This window comes from Bos mutus, chromosome 3 (assembly GCF_027580195.1).
Source record: "Bos mutus isolate GX-2022 chromosome 3, NWIPB_WYAK_1.1, whole genome shotgun sequence".
NCBI lineage: Eukaryota > Metazoa > Chordata > Mammalia > Artiodactyla > Bovidae > Bos > Bos mutus.
The window spans coordinates 108,628,005-108,645,796 of NC_091619.1; positions in this window are offsets into that span (position 1 = coordinate 108,628,005).

Below are 17,792 nucleotides of genomic sequence, written 5' to 3' on the forward strand. Positions count from 1 at the left end.
TTTTGGCCACATTGCGCACCATGGGGAATCTTAGGTTTCTTTCTCTCTTTCTTTTTTTTTCTTTTACTATGTGGCACGGCTTGCAGGATCTTAGTTCCCTGACCAGGGATCGAACCCGCACCACAGGAGTGAGAGAGCCAAGTCCTAACCACTGGACCTCCAGGGAACTCCCGGGGTGTCCTCATTTTATCAAGGAGCTGGCCTGGGACGTCTGGTGTTTATCTGAAGCCCTCCTTGTTTGCCCCTCCTCCCCAAGGAGCGCAAATAGAGAGGAGAGGAGTCCCGGTTCTGCTTCTGGTCACTCGGGGGATCAGGCCCAGAACGGGAAGCAGCTCACCCGAGATAACACTGGGAATTCTTGGCAAGGCCGGGCTTGCGGCCACCCCACCACCCCTCCCCTTCCCAGTTTGCTTCTCGTCATCACAGCAAACTGGGGTCCACTGGTCTGCCCACCGGTTGACCTGACCAAGGGAAACACCCTTGAGAGTGTGCTGGCACCGGGCGCAGAGCTGGCACTGCCGTGGCCCCTCTGCTGCCGGCTGGCCTGACTTATCTCTGCAGCCTGCTTCTCCTGCCTTTCCCTGTTTGGTTTTCCCGGCATACAGACCAAAGATAAACCTTTGGGGCAGCTCTGCCCCTTTGATGCTCTCCAAGCTGTTTTCCTCACGTGTGGGAGGGTAGGAGGTCACAGTCTTTCCCACAGATGGAGGCCTCTGTGTTTCTTGTTTGGTCAGTTGACAACAAGGTGGATTGTTCCGCTGCTGTTGTCCCTAAACCCCTGTCCTTGGCTGGCCCCTGCCTCACCGTCCTGCGCCAGGACCTCGATGGGCTCGGATCCCAGCCCGCCCCCTTTCCCCTCTGAGAAACTCGGCTCTGCAGTTAGACTGCTTGGGTTCACAGCCCAGCACTTCCACAGACAGCTGCGTGGCCTTTCCCAAGCTGCTTCTCAGTGGTTCATCTCACGTGTCAGGCGGGACTAACATATTACTTACCTCAGGGTTACCGTGAGGATGGAGAGAAAACCCCCGCAAGGCATTTGGCACAAGAGACTTACACGTGTAGTTAGCACTTAGGAAAGGTTGGTTATTTTGATCAGTGGTAGTTAAAAAGCGTGTGTTTATTTGGCTGTGCTGGGTCTTGGTTGTGGCACTTGGGATCTGGTTCCCCGGCCAGGGATCTAACCCAGGCCCCCTGCACTGAGAGCATGGGGTCTTAGCCACTGGACCCCCAGGGAAGCCCCTGATTGGTGGTGATTTTCCATCCGGTGCCTCTACCCACGCTTCAAGACTCAGGTCTCTGGCCTGACTGGAGAGGGAAACCGAGGCCTCCAGCAGTGCCGTGGCAGAGGGCTGGGAATGATGAGGGGCCCCAGTCCTCAGCCCTGGGGCCCCTTGGCTCTGCCATCTGATGCTGCCCTCCTGCTGTTTGCCTCCCCCGCCCACATCCCTCAGTACTCCTTCTGTCTTCCATCCCCAGCTCTGGGGAGTCCCTGATGCCCACACAGCCCTGCCTTGGTTGGCTCACAGATAGGCCTGCAGGCAGATGGGGTTTCCAAGGGGCAGAAGGGCTAGGGCTCAGCTGAAGGGCCCTGCCTGGGTTGCCATGGCTCTCAGAGCACCAGCCCATTGTGAGGCTCGGCTGGGAGTGGAGAGAACCCCCAGACCCTTCTTCACAATCCCCCGACGAGGCAGGGGAAGTGTCTTAGCTTGCTAGAGCTGCTGCAACAGAATACCACAGACAGGGTGGCTTAAACAACAGAAATGTGTTCTCCCACAGTCTGGAGACTTAAAGTCCAAGATCAAGGTGCCGGCCAGCAGGGCGGGTTTCCTCTGGGGCCTCTCTCCTTGGCTTCAGAGGCCGTGCTCTTGATGTCTCCTCAAAAGATTGTTCCTCTTGGCCCCTGAGCCTCTGGCATCTGTGTCTAGATCTCCTCTTTTTCTAAAGACCCCGATCAGATCGGATTAGGGCCCACGAATGGCCTCATTGTCACTTAATCACTTTGTGAAAGGCCTTGTCCCTGGATGCAGTCACAAGCTCAGGGGAAGCGGTCAGGCCTTCCATGTATGAATTTGGGGGGACACAATTCAACCCATACCAGAAGGGCAGACAGAGTAGCGACTCAGAAGAGGGGGAATCTCCGCTGGGGAGAGTGGCTGTGGCCAGAGCCTTGGACACAGGTCCCTGCCTCCTGAGGTGGGAGCCCACCGATCCCCGGCCTGGTCCTCGGGTGAGGCTGGGGCTGGCTTCTCCGCTCCCTCACGGAACCCTCTGAGCCAATGATCCCTGTGATCTCTTGGGTGAAGGAGCAGTCAGCGGTCTGGACCACAGGCACAGGTCCTATCCTTCCGCTTCTTATCGGAGTCTGGACATCCTTCTGCCTTTACGCAGCTATTAGAGGCCAGCCGTAACCCCTGAATCTCCCCGCGGGGGCACTTTGAAGGGAACGGCTCCAGCCGTCTTGGTTTTAGCTGAACTCTGCAACTGTGGACCTTCCATGCTGGGAGGGTAGACACAGCACTGAGAATCCAAGCATCCCTCCTGTTCATTTTTTCCCAGAAGATATCCCTACCCGATTGGTTTGGTTCAGGCTGATATTCTGGTGAAGACTTTCCCTTTGAGCTGTGTCCTCTGGTAAAAAGCTGAGCGTGGGGGGAAAGTGGCTCAGAGGTTTGCCAGGATTCTGAATTGGTCACAGATGACAAACCCAGGAGCCCACATCCTTGTCACTGTTAGGCCGCCCCACTCGGTGCTCAAGAGATCACTGCAAGGGCCTCCCCTGGTGCCTTGGCCCTCCTCAGCCCTCGGTACCTCCCTCGGGTCAGCAGCCCTGGGTCTCACGTGGCTTCGGGTTCCCGGAGGGTCCAGGAGCCAGCGTTGGAGGCAGGCATGATATGATGGTGCTTTCGGCCAGGCTGCCAGCGGCCTCCTGCCCTGCCGGCTCCTTGAGTCCTGGGATGGCAGAGGTTTCCTGCTTCTTGACAAAGGGCTGGATGTGAGGAACCACCCTCGTTGACCTTATTAGTCTGGGGAACCTGAGGCAGAGAAAGCCCAGAAAAGTTGAGAAGGAAAAGCTGCTTGCTCCCTGAGCTCGAATGAGAGTGGGGCTGGGTGCTCCATGATATCTCATTTAATCCCTTCCAGGTAAGGACACTGAGACTCAGAGGCTAAGTCACAGGTGGAGAAGGCGGTGGGAGGTATGCCCTGGGCTGGTGGCTTTGGGTTCTTCTGTACCCCCAGGAAAGCTGGCTGTCGCTCCCTTCACCCTGTGACGGTGGAGGGTGGAGGGTGGGAAAGTTGGCGAGGGCTTCCTCCCCTCCTTCCTTCCATCTCCAGAGACCTCTTTGTTCTGCCCGATTCCTGGACTCACGGAACCTGGGGCTCCTGCTGGCTGAGCTGCTGGCTCTCAGGTCTCCTGTGGCTGAGGGCGATGAATAGGTTGTCACTTCTTGACCTCTCCCTGCTTCCCACAGCAGCCGCCCCCTCCCACCAGCGACCACAATGGCCTGAGGCTGATTCAGTGCCCTGGTATTGAAACTGTAGAACAATGCTCACAGTGGCAGGCTGCTGGGGGTGGAGGTGCGGCCCCCTGCCCCTCTCCCGGCTTGGGGGAATTTCAATGTCTGGAGGGTGGGTGGGTGTCCTAGAGCCGGTATGAGAGGAGGGGTTGAAAGGTATCCTCCCCTTTCCTCTATCTAAACCTATCTCCCGGTGCCAAGCAAGGCTGGGGAGGTCTGGCTCAGCCTCTCATTAGCTGAGTGACCCTGGGCCAGTGACTTAGCTTCTCCATGTGCTTGTCTTTTTTTAAAAAATTGTTTTTATTGAGGGTAGTTGATGTCCAATATTATGTTGCAGATGTACAACAGAGTGATTCACACTTTTTAAAGATTATACGCATTTATAGTTATTGTAAAATATTACTGCAAGGAGATCCAACCAGTCCATCCTAAAGGAAATCAGCCCTGAATATTCACTGGAAGGACTGATGCTGAAGCTGAAACTCCAATACTTTGGTTGCCTGATGCGAAGAGCTGACTCATTGGAAAAGACCCTGATGCAGGGAAAGATTGAAGGCAGGAGGAGAAGGGGACGGCAGAGGATGAGATGGCTGGATGGCATCACTGATTGGATGGACATAAGTTTGAGTAAACTCCGGGAGTTGGCAATGGACAGGGAAGCCTGGCGTGCTGCAGTCCATGGGGTCTCGAAGAGTCGGACGCGACTTAGCTGATAAAATATTAGCTATGTTCTCTGTGCTGTACAACATATCTTTGTAGCTTATTTATTTTATACACAGTAGTTGGTACCTCTTAACCCCCTACCCCTGTCTTGCCCCTCCCCACTTCCCTCTGCCCACTGGTAACCACTCGTTTGGGAGTGTCTGTCTGTCTGGTTTTTCACCAGTTTGTTTTTTAGATTCTGTATATAGGTGATGACATATAGTATTTGTCTTCCTCCGTCTGGCTTATTTCAGTGGTTGTCTTTACCTTGAGGATTTACTACCTCTGTCACCAGACGGTCGAGGGGGAGAGCGCTAAGCATTGTGCTTGACTCCGTGGAAGACACTCCGGACGCTTGCCCTACCAGTCGGCAGGCGGTCTCAGTCTCTTTGGCCAGCTCCTTCTAGGGGGCATAGTGCTTGGGGAGGCAGAGCCTGGGAAAGCCTTTTCCTGAGTCGCGCTGGAGCTCAGCGAGGGTAGAGGCGTCCCCGCCTTCCCGGCTCTTGCTGTGCTGTGCTTTTTTTTTTTGGACAAGGAGGAAACTGAAGAAATTGTGATTGTCCCCCCTGGGGAGATAAGGTGGAAGGGTAGACTTAAAGTGCATTCATAAGCCTGTTGAAGGTTATCCTTCGGAGTCGAGTGACCTGCGGACAGGGGAAGTGTGTTTACAGCGCACCCGAGGTGTGCAAGTAGCCATGGGAAAGCCCTTCCCAGCAGAAGGCCTGGGGTCCTGGAACTGGGCGCAGGCGGGCGGGGTCGGTGGGGGCGGTGTGACTGAGGAAGGCTGCAGACTCTTAAGAATAGGTCCTCTGTTGTGCCTGGGCTGGGGCGGGTTTTGGCCAGGAGTCAGGTGAGACTGGTGGCATGGGGGTGGGGGTGGGGAGAGGGTTGAATAGTGCCTGGGCCTGGGGGGTGGACTCTGCCCCTGCCCCCAGCTCTGCCTTGCTGTATTTTCGGAGACAGCACAGGAAGTGGGCCTTCACAATGTCAGGATACAGGAAGCTATCGGACTATTGAAGGCCACTTCCTGTGAGCTGGTCATTCACATACATTTGTCACCGGTTATCAGGCCTGTTGGGCCCTGCCATTGTCTGGAGGGGCTGCAGAAGCCAGGGGGCCGCCAGCAGAGGCTCCTGGACACAGAATGCTCTATTGTGCTAAACTGGCAGCACCCCGCGGGGTGGAGGAAAGTGGTGGGTGAGGAGGGGACGCCTGCCTGCCTCTCATTGTCATCGGTAGCACAATGGGCTTGGGGGCTGGGGTCCACTCTTACTCCTGGGAACTTGAACTTTTGGGAGAAAGGATGACTGTAGCGGGAACCTGGCTTCAGGTGTGGTGCCCAAGAGAGCTGGAAAGGAGTTCAGGCACTTTGTTAGCAGGTGGGTTTTCTAGATCTCTACCGAGAGCCAGTGTGAGAAAAAGTGGCCTTGGAAACAGGCAGACCTGAGTTTTGAAGTCCTGCTCTGCCCCCCTCGAAGGTGTGACTTTGGGCAAGTTGCTTCACCTCTCTGAGCTTCAGTCTTCATTCCTGTAAGGCACGGACACTCATCTTACTTGCGTAACTTGTTGAAGTGCTTAGCTCGGTACCTGGCAAGCTTTGGATGTCTGGGCAGTGGTGGTGCCCTGTCCACCCTCAGCTCCTTCCCTTCCAGCTCACTTCTGCCCATGCTGTCTGGTTCTCCAGTGAGTGAGCGAATCACCATGCAGAGCGGGTGAAGAGGCATTTTAATAGCCCAGACAAAGCAGAGCTCTGCCTTCCTTTATGCCAAGAATATCAAATCAGCTGTTAATTATCTGCACTAAGGGAAGGCGCAGAAGCAGATAATTTTTCTTTGGCCATGTGCCTTTGGCCTTATGTGTGGGTCTGGGTGTGTCCGAGTTCTAGAAATGCACTTCAGGCCAAGTAATGAGGTTGTAACAGAACAGACCTCGCACAGGAAGAGGCTCGTTAGAACACTGTCTGGCTGCCCACAGCTTTGCCCTCCAAGCCCTGATCCGTCAGTGCCAGGAAAGGGCACTTGTTCCTCAGCCACATGGTGAGGTGGAAAAACCGTGGACGTTGGAGTCAGACACTTGGGTTCCAACCTGTCTCTGCCCTAACTAAGTGTGTGACCCTAGGCAAGTTACTAGACTTGTTTGAGTCTCAGTCTCTCCGTTTGTATAGTGGAGATACTCGCATTGACTTTGCAGGGTTTCTGTGAAGATGAAATAAGGTAGATATGCTTTCCTTTCTCTTCTTCCCCCTCTTGTCTCTGTCACTCCAGCCCTACCTTGAACAGAGAGCCCTTCTGAGCGTTGGCTGACAGTGTTCCATGGCCCCCATGCATGTACGAATCCCAATTGCCTCGACCTGGGGGAGCGACTACCACCATGAGACTCTTTACCCCAAAGGCTGCTGCTCTAGACTCTCTTACCGCTTTGTCTCCTTTCCTTGATGTAGACACTAGAACCGTTCCTGTGGCCTTGCTGGCCTCCAGCATCAGCTCTGAGGCCTCTGGATCTTAGGCGTCTCAGCCCAGCTGCACCTTCCCAGTTGATGTCGTTTAAGACCTGCTTTCCTTCCTGACCTGCTTTGGGCTTCCCTTGTGGCTCAGCCGGTAAAGAATCCACCTGCAATGTGGGAGACCTGGGCTCGATCCCTGGGTTGGGAAGATCCCCTGGAGAAGCTAAAGGCTACCCACTCCAGTATTCTGGCTGGAGAATTCCAGGGACTGTATAGTCCATGGAGTCGCAAAGAGTCGGACACGACTGAGCGACTTTCACGTTCACGTTGCTTCCTGACACCCCAGCTAGCCTCGTTAGTATCCCTCTCTTCATCCCTAGAGGGGCTGGGCTGGGTTTCCGTACTCCTTAGCTGCGGGACTGGGGTCCTGCTCTGAATACACGCATCTCCTGAAACTCCAGTTCTGAAATCTGTCTGCCTTGAACATCAGACTGGCTGAAATCATTAGCGTTGGGCTGGATCTTGCCTGTGGAGGAGCTCACCCTCCCTGCCCATGTCCCAGCTTTCTGTCCTTTCCCAGCAGCTTGCACCAACAGTGAGCTCCAGCTTGCCTCCAGTGGAGGCCAGTGGTGTGGGCCCCTGTGCTTGCCCACCTTGGGCAGGTGCCACTCTCACAGCAGTCAGAGTTCAGAGGAGCTTGGCAGGTGCTAAGGTTAGGAGTGAGCCTGGGATCGCACAGGAGGCCGAGTTGTCTTCAGACTCGGGGGATATCAGGGTTCTCTAACTCAGAGTATATTCTGTTCCCATTGCATGTTTCACAGTTGGGGACCCTGCAGGAAAGAAAAGAGAAAGGGCTGACTCAAGCCGCTCTGAGTAGGGCTCTCCTGGTGGCTCAGTGGTACAGAATCTGCCTGCCAGTGCAGGGGACTCAAGAGATGCAGGTTTGACCCCTGGGTCGGGAAGATCCCCTGGAGAAGGATAATGGTAACCCACTCCAGTATTCTTGCCTGGAAAATTCCGTGGACAGAGGAGCCTGGCAGGCTACACCCCATGGGGTGGCGGAAGAGTCGGACACAACCTAGCAACCAAACAACAACAACAAGCATCTAATTTGCTTCTGTTGGCCAGACACCTCCCAGCCCCTTCTCCACCCGAGCCCAGGGTCGGCCCCTTCCTCCCCAGCGTAGAGCAAGCCATTCTCTTATCTCCCATCTGACCTCTCCTCTTTGTCTCCCTGCTCACGCAAAGTTCGGTCAGGGATGTGGTCCCCAGGCATCAGAAGGTTTCCAAAGATACTGGCAACTGCCCCTACCATCCGTTTCTGCCTCTCCCTGACTCACTGCCGGCAAGGGGCTGGAGGTATCTGGGGACACATCTCGACCCAGAACAGTGTGCTGCCCATGCCATTGTTGGGAGAAGTCCCAAGGGACGGCCCCACTGGCGCTCCCCCTTCCAGCTTTTCTTTTCCCTGGCGCTGCTCCTTGTCTTGCCCATCCAGCGATGGAGGGGAAAGGGCACATGGGGGCTGGGCAGGGCCTTGTGCGAGTGACCAAAATCCAACTTACGCTTTTCAGGCAAAGAAGAGCTTCATGGTTCTCAGAGATGCTTCAGGGGCAGACCTGAGGGTCCCTAGCACACCCGCTCTCCACTTCGTACCTGTGTCTCGCTCTTTGCACGCTCCAGCCTATTTCGTTGCAAACCGGTTTCTTCCACGTGGAGGACAATAGAGCAGCTGAGAGCTCCCAAGTCTGACATGTTACAGTAACAACTCTGATCCTTTGTTTCCAAATCCAGAAACCCCAGAGAAGAGACGCACTGGTGCTTGGCTAGTAGGTGGCGCCTGGGGGAAGAGAAGCGTTTGGTGAGACGTGGTCGCTTCTGCAGGGCCTGCGGACGGGGCCCCGGTCTTCAGAGGAGGCTGATATTAAGGGGAAACAGGTGTGCTGATGCCTCTCGGGCAGGGCAGGGGTTTGCCACATGGGCTCAGCCCTCTCTGCTGCAGTAGTTTTTAGTGGAAATGCACTGGCTTTAGAAATGGAACTGGGGGACTTCCCTGGTGGCCCCGTGACTAAGACTCAGCGCTCCCAATGCAGAGGGCCCAAGTTCAACCCCGGGTCAAGGAGGTAGATCTGCATGCTGCAACTAAAGATCCCACGTCCTGAAATGAAGACTGAAGGTCTCATTTGCCGCAACTGAGATCTGGTGGTGCCAAATAAATACATAGTTTGAAAAGACAAAAAAGAAATGGAACCGGGGTGGGGCTGACCAAGAGGATTAATGGGACCTTGGGGTTGAAGTGGGTGTGAGAAGTGACCCAGGTCGGCTGGTGTCCTGGATGCAGTGTGGCTGTGGAACCAGAAACTTGCCCTCTTTGAGCTTCACCCCCATCTCTATCATGCATGAGATGTGACCTTCCCTGGCCTCACCAACCTGTGGCTGCAAACGAAATCACACTGGCCTTAATGTCCCACTTTTCCTGCCTCACAGTTCCCCACCTCTGGGACCCAGACTTCTGTCTACTCAGGGTCCCTGGTAGATCTCACATGTGTTCACAGTCTGTTGTTTCATGACTGGTCCTGGCCTGCCAGCCACAGAGGGCTATGGAGCCCCTGAAAGGGCCCTTATTCTCTGCCTAATGCTGTCTCAGGGCCTTCAGATTTGCAAACTGACTGGCTACCAGGTAGCACCATACTTCTGTCAGTCCACAGAACTGGATCCACAGGGATTTCCATCAAGTGAGGAGAAGGTTCCTCTCCCCAAATCTGGATCGTGCACATCGCTGCTGGGCCCCAGAGCAGTGTGGCCTGTGAGCTTTCTCTCACGTGATCCCTTGGGAAAGAAAGCCCCACAGCCAGCCGTTCTTCCTCTCTCCCTGAGATTCTGACCCAGTCCCAGGAGCTGGTCCGGGGGAAGGTCATCGTGCTCTGGTCCCCTTCGTCTAGGAGCCTGCTTCCCATATATGCCCCCATGTCTGACCCCCCCCTTGTGAAGGGGTGCTGGGGAGAGGGGGCATTGCCCATCCAATGTGTCAGAGACAACCTGACTTGGAATCCTGGCTTAGCCTCCCCTGGAAGCCCCTTCTTCAACAGAATAGCAGTTCCCTTGGAGGGTTCATCATGTCGTGTGCACGCTCAGTCATGTCCAACTCTTTGCACCCCTGCCCCCCATGGACTGCAGTTCATTAGGCTCCTCTGTCCGTGGAATTTTCCAGGCAAGAATACTGGAGTGGGTTGCCATTGCCTACTCCAGGGTATCTTCCTGACCCAGGGATCAAACCTGCGTCTCTGTCGTCTCCTGCATTGGCAGGCGGAGTCTTTACCAATTGTGTCCGTTAAAGGAGACACATGATAGGTGCTCCACAAATTACTTCCTGTTATTTAATCCAGCAGTTCACTGGTCTCCTTTAGGAGGCAGTGGATGATAGCACCTCTCACTTGTGCAGCCACTAGGGAGCCAGAGCAGTGGCCCCAGGGAGGGACAGGAAGGTCTGGCCGCCCGGTCAGAAGAAGCCAGTGTGCCTCCAGGCTTGAAGCTCTTCTGTGGTCTTTTGGGGTGAGCTTCCTGGGCCCCAGTATGGTGGAATCAAAGGTCCTGGCTGGTTGTTAGGTGTGTCAGAGTTTGAGGTGACATGGGCTAAGACTTCAGACTTAGGAGGAGAGTGAGGGAACATAATTTTGATTGTCCCGAAAGCCCTTGTTTCACCTGGACGAGTGTGTGAGTCTACCCAGCCGAAAATGAAAGCCCTGTCAGAAATCCCCTTTGCAGCAGTCCAGCAACTGGCCACTCAGTCTCTGCTAGGATGTTTCAGAAAGCAGGTCCATCAAACAGGAAAAATGTGTGCACTAGATTCGAAGACATCGCATGTTTCGGAGAGAGAATCTAACAAGGGGGACTTCCCTGGTGGTGCAGTGGCTAGGAATCCACCTGCTAATGCAGGGGACAAGGGTTCAATCCCTGGTCCGGGAAGATTCCACATGCTGTGGAGCAACTGGGCCTGTGCACCACAGCTACTGAGCCCGAGCTCTAGAGCCTGGGCTCTGCAACAAGAGAAACCACCACAGGACAAGCCTGCGCACTGAAAGGAAACGTAGCCCCTATTCCCTGCAACAAGATAAAGGCTGCTTGCAGCAGTGAAGACCCAGCACGGCCAAAAATAAATAAATCAACCTAACAGAGGTTGTGGGTAAAATAATAAACTGCATGAAAACAGGATGGAGAGAGCTGGTTTAAAGATAGTCTCAAAAACTACCTTGGGAAATGTGGGGACAGGGACTCAGGGAGGCGGCTCGGGGGAGGGCTGGGCAGGAGGCACGGAGAAGGCCCTGGGGGATGTTAGGGATCTCCCTAAGGGGAGGGTGTCTTCCCCCATTAGATGTTCTGGGCTCTGGAGGCCACCCAGCCCTCTTCCTGTTCCTGGGAAGGGTCCTCAGGGAAGGTTCTGGCTGGATCACTCAGTCCCCAGCAGAAGTTGGGACCAGGTCATTGACCAGAGAAAGGAGAAGGCAGGATAAAGAGTCCCCTGGAAGCTGCTCCAGGAACACTGACGCTGGTGGCTTCCCAGAGGAGACGGCTTGTGTCCTCAAGAAGTTTCCAGAGGAGCCCTTTGTCCCCAGACCTAAGACAGGGAGGTGGCTGCCATGACCTGCTGTGTGTCCACCCAGCCTTCATTTGTCACAAAGAGACCCATGAACCCCAGGATCAGCCATGTGCACACAGAGGCACATCACCCCACCCAGGGTCCCTTCCTGCACACACAGCCCCGGCACATACGTGGACACGCTTCCTTCCCATCTTGAGCCACTCTCCTCCGAGAGACTACATCCCCTCCTCCTCTGCCCTCACTGCCCCACCCCTACCAGCCCCACCCCTGAGAAAGTGCAGCTCAGGGGTCCCCAGGGCTGCACAGGAAATGCTTTGTACACTATGGGTCAGCCAGGCTATTTTCTGTCCCAGAGCTGGAGGGAGGTTGGGCCAGGAACAGCCAGGCATGACACAGTCAGCTGTTTTCTGCCTCTTTCTCTGCCTCTCTACTCTGCAGTCAGTGTTGGTCTCTCAATGGCTCTGTCTTGTCTCTGTATTTCTCTTTCAGGCTTCAGGGTCTTTTTGACCCAATGCCCTTTGACACCTTGCACTATTGCCTACACACCCTTCAAATTTCGGCTCAGTTCCACCTCTTCCAGAAAGCCTTCCCTGACTCCTATCTAATCAGGACCCTCCCACTGTGCTCCCAGAGCCATGAGCAGATGCCCTCAGAGCACTGGGCTGATGAGTTGGTCTCCACCTCCTGCTGGACTGTGAGAAATGTGAGCACAGGACTTCTGTCTTCAGGAGACCTGGTTCCTCAGCATCTGCACACACAGACATCCGTCCGCACGCATATCCATGTGCATTTTGCACACCTGCCTCATTTATTCATTTGCTCTCATACTGGGGGCCAGGATATGCAGTGGTTAAGAGCCCAGACTGGAGCCAGACCATCTGAATTAAAATCTCAGCTGTGTGACTAAACTCTTTGTAAGATGGGGCTGAGACCAGCACCTGCTCCAGTGAGTTGTTGAGAGGATGAAATGTGTTAACACATGTAGCACTAAAAATAGTGCCTGGCTTGTAGCAAGTGCTCCCAGATGTTAGCTAATTATTATTTTCACTTGTGAGGTGGAGAAAATCAGTTTATTGGCACTTCCTTCCAGGAGAATATCTCAGAGTATTGTATCAATCTGGAAGGAGTATTTTGATTAGTTGTGAAGATGTGAGCCTGCTTGTTGAGGGATCTGCCTTGTATAACAAAAGATGGTTGCTACACAGCCTTTTAAGAAGGGTGGATTTGGGCAAACTGCAGGGCTTTTGTCCAGCTGGGTGAGCTGTGCAAGTCTGGGGCCAGAGTGGAATTGCTGGAGAGTGTGGGCATGGTAAGGGGGAAGGGCAAGAGGATGCATTAGTGCCCTGTAGCTGCTGACACAGATGACCGTGAACTTGGTGGCCTAAAACGAGTGTGCTCCAGTGGTCCTGGGAGTCAGAAGTCTGAAACTGGTCTCACTGGGCTAAAACCAGGCATCCTCAGGCTGCATTCTTCTTTGGAGGTTTCAGGGGAGAATCTGTTTCCTTGCCTTTTCCAGCTTCCAGGCGCCACCTCCATTCCTTGATACATATCTCCCTTTCTCCTTTTCCCGTCTTTAAAGCCAGCCCGAATCCTTCTCATATTACATCACTTTAACCTCTCACCTGTGCTGTCTTTGTCTGCTTTTTATGACCCCTTTGATAATTCAGGATAATCCCCCACCTTAATGTCAGCTAACTAGTAACTTTAATTCCATCTGCAAGTTAATTCCCCTTTGCCATGTAGCCTGACATAATCACAGGTTTGGGGATTAGGACATGGATTTCTTGGGAGGGGGACATCATTCTGGTTACCATCGAGGACTACTGGTGTCATAGGAAGGAGATTGGAAATAACATGTCTGACGAGTACTTGGAGGATCTTGCTGTGGGGTGTGCGTGTGGTCTGTCTTCTTTACAAAATGTCCAGCCATCAGATGCTATGTGGAATGTGTTTTCTTTAGGGTAAATGGGAAGGCATGTGGACTCTTGCTTCAAGGATTGGCATGAGGGAAAACCCCAGGCTTCCCACAACAGAAGGAGCTGAAAGTTGGGTTACATTCTTTCACTCAACCTGTATGTGCTGGACTAGACTCATAGCCCTCGTCATTCACAGTCCACTTCGGGAGACAAGTGTACAGACAGGTAAGATCCCTCTAGGACAGGAGGATCAGTGATGAGAGTCTGCACACAGAAAGCACAGAGGGGGCATCAGCTCAGGTTGGAGAGAGGAGAGGCCAGGAAGAATTTCCCTGGGGAGGTGACCCCTTGTCCTAGGTTGGCAGGATAAATAGAAATCTCCCAGGTTAAGAGGGAAAGTTTATTCTGGGCAGCATGGACTGTCAGGGCAGACATGGAAGGTGTGAGCCAGTGTGAAGTGTGTGTGTGTAACTCTGAGCCCAATTCCTGGCACTCTAGTCGCATTCAGGAAATATTGCTGGAATGAATACCTCATGCCAGTGGTATCCTGTCTCTGTTTCTAGGTAGGCCATGGGCATGCCTAACATAACCAAATAGGAGACACCTCTTTCTGGGGAAGACCCCCCACCCAGAGTTGCCATGACCTACCTGCAAAGTCTTTTTCAGGGTCTCTCATTAAGAAAAAGAAGCACATTTGTTTCAACAGTACTTCATATCTGAAGAATACTTCACACTTTACTGAATCTTTTTTTGGCTGTGCATCATAGCATGTGGGATCTTAGTTCCCAGACCAAGGATCAAACCCACACTCCCTGCAGTGGAAGTGTGGAGTCCTAACCACTGGATGTCCAGGGAGATCCTATGGAGTCATTTATAATTCAGTGGATTTTCTTTCAGCTGAAGAAACTGAGGCTCAGAGACTTAACTAACCTTCCCAAGGTAACACAGCCATGCAGCGGTGGGAGAGAAGGTTAGGGGGCCTGGACTCTGGCACATCTCCTCAGCCAGGTCCTGGGCTCCTGCTAATGGCTGGGTGTCCTGCCTCCTTCCCTCTGATGCTGAGGCAACTGGGACCTGGCTCTGAATGGCCTTGGGCTGCCATGACTGGCCTTCCTTCCCTGGAAGGGGTTTCCTGAAGGTGGAAGTGGGCCCCGAAGGCCTAGAGAGTGTGCATTGTTCATCTGCACCTGGAGGTGAGCTCATGTCGGCGGGCACCAGGCCGGGGAGAGGGCCTGAGCAATTGTCTTGGCCCAGGTCGCTGCCTCCATCTTGGCCCCTCTCCTGGGAGCAGGTCCCTTTCCTGAGTCCTGGCTGGACAGTCAGAAGGCCGGGGAGCCACGGAGGCAGGAAAGTCCCTCAGTTTCCCTGTCTGAAGGTTGAGTTAGATCGGAGTTTCCCTTAATGTGGTATGGGAACAGAATACCCGTCCTATGGAATACTCTCCAAGGAAAGGGTTGCGTGGTCGAACAAGGGGAAAGCTGATGCTCTCTTCCCCTCCGGGACCTTCACAGCACACGCTGGCACATCAAAGGCTCTGCTGCTGCTGCTGCTGCTGCTGCTGCTAAGTCGCTTCAGTTGTGTCCGACTCTGTGTGACCCCAGAGACGGCAGCCCACCAGGCTCCCCGTCCCTGGGATTCTCCAGGCAAGAACGCTGGAGTGGGTTGCCATTTCCTTCTCCAATGCATGAAAGTGAAAAGTGAAAGTGAAGTTGCTCAGTCGTGTCCGACTCCTAGCGACCCCATGGAGTGCAGCCCATCAGGCTCCTCCATCCATGGGATTTTCCAGGCAAGAGTACTGGAGTGGGGTGCCATTGCCTTCTCCGTCAAAGGCTCTAAGAGGCCTGAAATGAGGGAACCGGGCTAGCCAGGGCCCCTCTCTGAGCCTTCCTCATACTCACGTCCTCAGAGAGCTCCACTGACAACACCCGGGAAACGTGGGAATCACGTGCTCCAAGGTCAGGCTCACCTCTCCTCCCACACTGTTAGCTCCTCAAGGCAAAGGTCTAGGGCTGACCTCTGCTGTGGAGTTTTGGCTGCCTGGCACCCCTCTCTTGGTTTTGAGGCAATCTCACGTGAGTCTCGGAAGGAAGCTGAGCCCCATCCCTCACTACGGAGGTGTCCCTTTGCAAGGTAGTCCTCCCGTGCCCTTTCTGGCAGCTCGGGTGGGGATGTATCATCGGGCTCAGGACTCTGAGTCCAGAGAGAATGGCCCAGGGATCGGCGGCCGCTGCAGGGTCTGTGCAGGGGGCTGAGCCTGCAGTGTGTCTGCCCTGGTCTTCTGTCTGCGATGTCACCTCAGCTGGAGCCCCCACCGCTGAGCCTCCTCGGATTCCTGGGGTGGGGTGGGGGTCTCTGAGCCTCATTTTAAAAAACTTATTAAAGTGTAGTTGATTTACAATGTTGTGTAGTTTCTGATGAACTGAAGTGATTCGGTTATACACATACACACATCCTTTCTCATATTGTTTTCCATTTTGCTTTATCGCAAGATATTAAATATAGTTTCCCGTGCTATACAGAAGGACCTTGTTGTTTTTCCATTCTCTATATAATAGTTTACATCTACTAATCCCAAACTCCTCATCCATTCCTCCCCCCATCCTTTGGGAACCACAAGTCTGTTCTCTATGTCTGTGAGTCTGTTTCTACTTTGTAGATAAGTTAATTTGTGTCATATTTCGGAGAAGGCAATGGCACCCCACTCCAGTCCTCCTGCCTGGAAAATCCCATGGACGGAGGAGCCTGGTAGGCTGCAGCCCATGGGGTCGCGGAGAGGAGTCGGACACGACTGAGCGACTTCACTTTCACTTTCCACTTTCATGCATTGGAGAAGGCAATGGCAACCCACTCCAGTGTTCTTTCCTGGAGAATCCCAGGGACGGGGGAGCCTGGTGGGCTGCCGTTTATGGGGTCGCACAGAGTCGGACACGACTGAGCGACTTAGCAGCAGCAGCAGCAGTGTCATATTTTAGATTCAACATGTGAGTGATATCATGTGGCACTTATCTGACTTACTTCAACTTAATATGAGAATCTCTAGGTCCACCCGTGTTGCTGCAGATGGCATTATTTCATTATTTTTATGGCCAATATTCCATTGTACATATATATATATATATAAAGAAAAGATGTTACATATATGTATAGACACACACATTGTAAAGCAACTGCACTCCAATAAAAAATAACAAGTGAAAAAGTAAAAAGAAACCCCCAAACCAAGAAATAAACAAGAAACATATTATTAACTTGGTAATAATAATGGTAAATGCTACCGAGGGCTCACTACACATCTGACAATTTAGCTGCCCATTCAATCCCTATAACAACCTTTGAGATGGGTATTACTACTTTTGCTATCTTGTTGGTGAAATGACACTAGGCTTTGGAGAGGTTAAGAATCAGACTGTCTGCTTCCAGGGTCCTAGCGCTCAGACACTCTGCTCTCCTACCTTCTGAGTTTTGATCCCGTGGACTACTGAGAGGTTGAGCAGATGCTGGGGGCAGATGCAGACCTCAGGGAACGAGAGGGGTGGTGGGAGCACAGGTAGGAGTCTGGAGGGCGCAGCAGGGCTGTGGGGTGGCTGAGAGGGGCTGAGGAGCCCAAGGGCCTCGGAGGTGGAGGCTACCCCAGCGGGGTCCAAAGTGTGGGCTGAGGAAAACTCATCTGACTCTTTGAGCTGCTAGCTTCCGCATGCCTCCCGTGTCCCAGGGACTGCTCTAGGTAGCGGATGCAGCGGGGAGTAAGATGGACCAGGTTTCTGTCCTTTTGAAATTTATTTTCCAGTGGAGGGAGACAGACCCTAAACCTAAGCACAGCTATCGTATAACTTCGGATAGTGATCAACTGTCAAACCCAGACCTCCCTTAAGGGGATTTTTCAGAGGGCACGTGGATGACGCAATGCACAGGTGAAGATGTCACCTTCCAGTGCTCCCTGTGGGTCTGTGCAGTGTGAGCATCAAGAGATCACTGCCCAGAGGTAGGCCGGCTGGAGGCCAAGCATTTTGGGTATGAATTCTCAGGCCAGGACCCTGGGTGCCGTGGGGGAGGAAGCAGGTGTGCTGCTGGACAAGAGCAGAGCAAATATAGAGCAGAGGACAATAAGGGAAGCTGAGTGAGGACTGTGAAATCAGAGAGGAGGTGGGAGTTGGGTCAAGTGTGAGCGATTGTTGTTCAGGCTAGATCCCTAGTCAGAGAACAGTCCGAGGAACTCTTCTTGGAGAAGGTCTGGGCCAAGGAGCTTAGTGCCAGGGATCAGATTGATGCCAGCTGAGAGCAGGATTGCACAGGGTAGTGTGTGGAGGAAGAGTTTGGAGGCAGCACCTCCCTTCAGTGGGAAGGAGAGGCCTGCCTGGCTCATCATGAATGTCAGTCACAGAGTGGGAGGGGAGGGGCACTGAGCGCCGGTGCCTTGGGGGTGGTGGTGGGAGCCGCCCACCTTGGTGGCGGGGTGCTAGCTCGTCAATAACATTCTCTAGAATTGCCACTGTGTGGCAAAAACGAAAAGGAGGCTGAGTTCTAGTCAGTTTTATTATTTTAAAATTTGCTACAGACAATGCCCCCCTTTATTGCCCACATGTGGGGTGGACTACTTGTGAAAAGTGAAAGTCGCT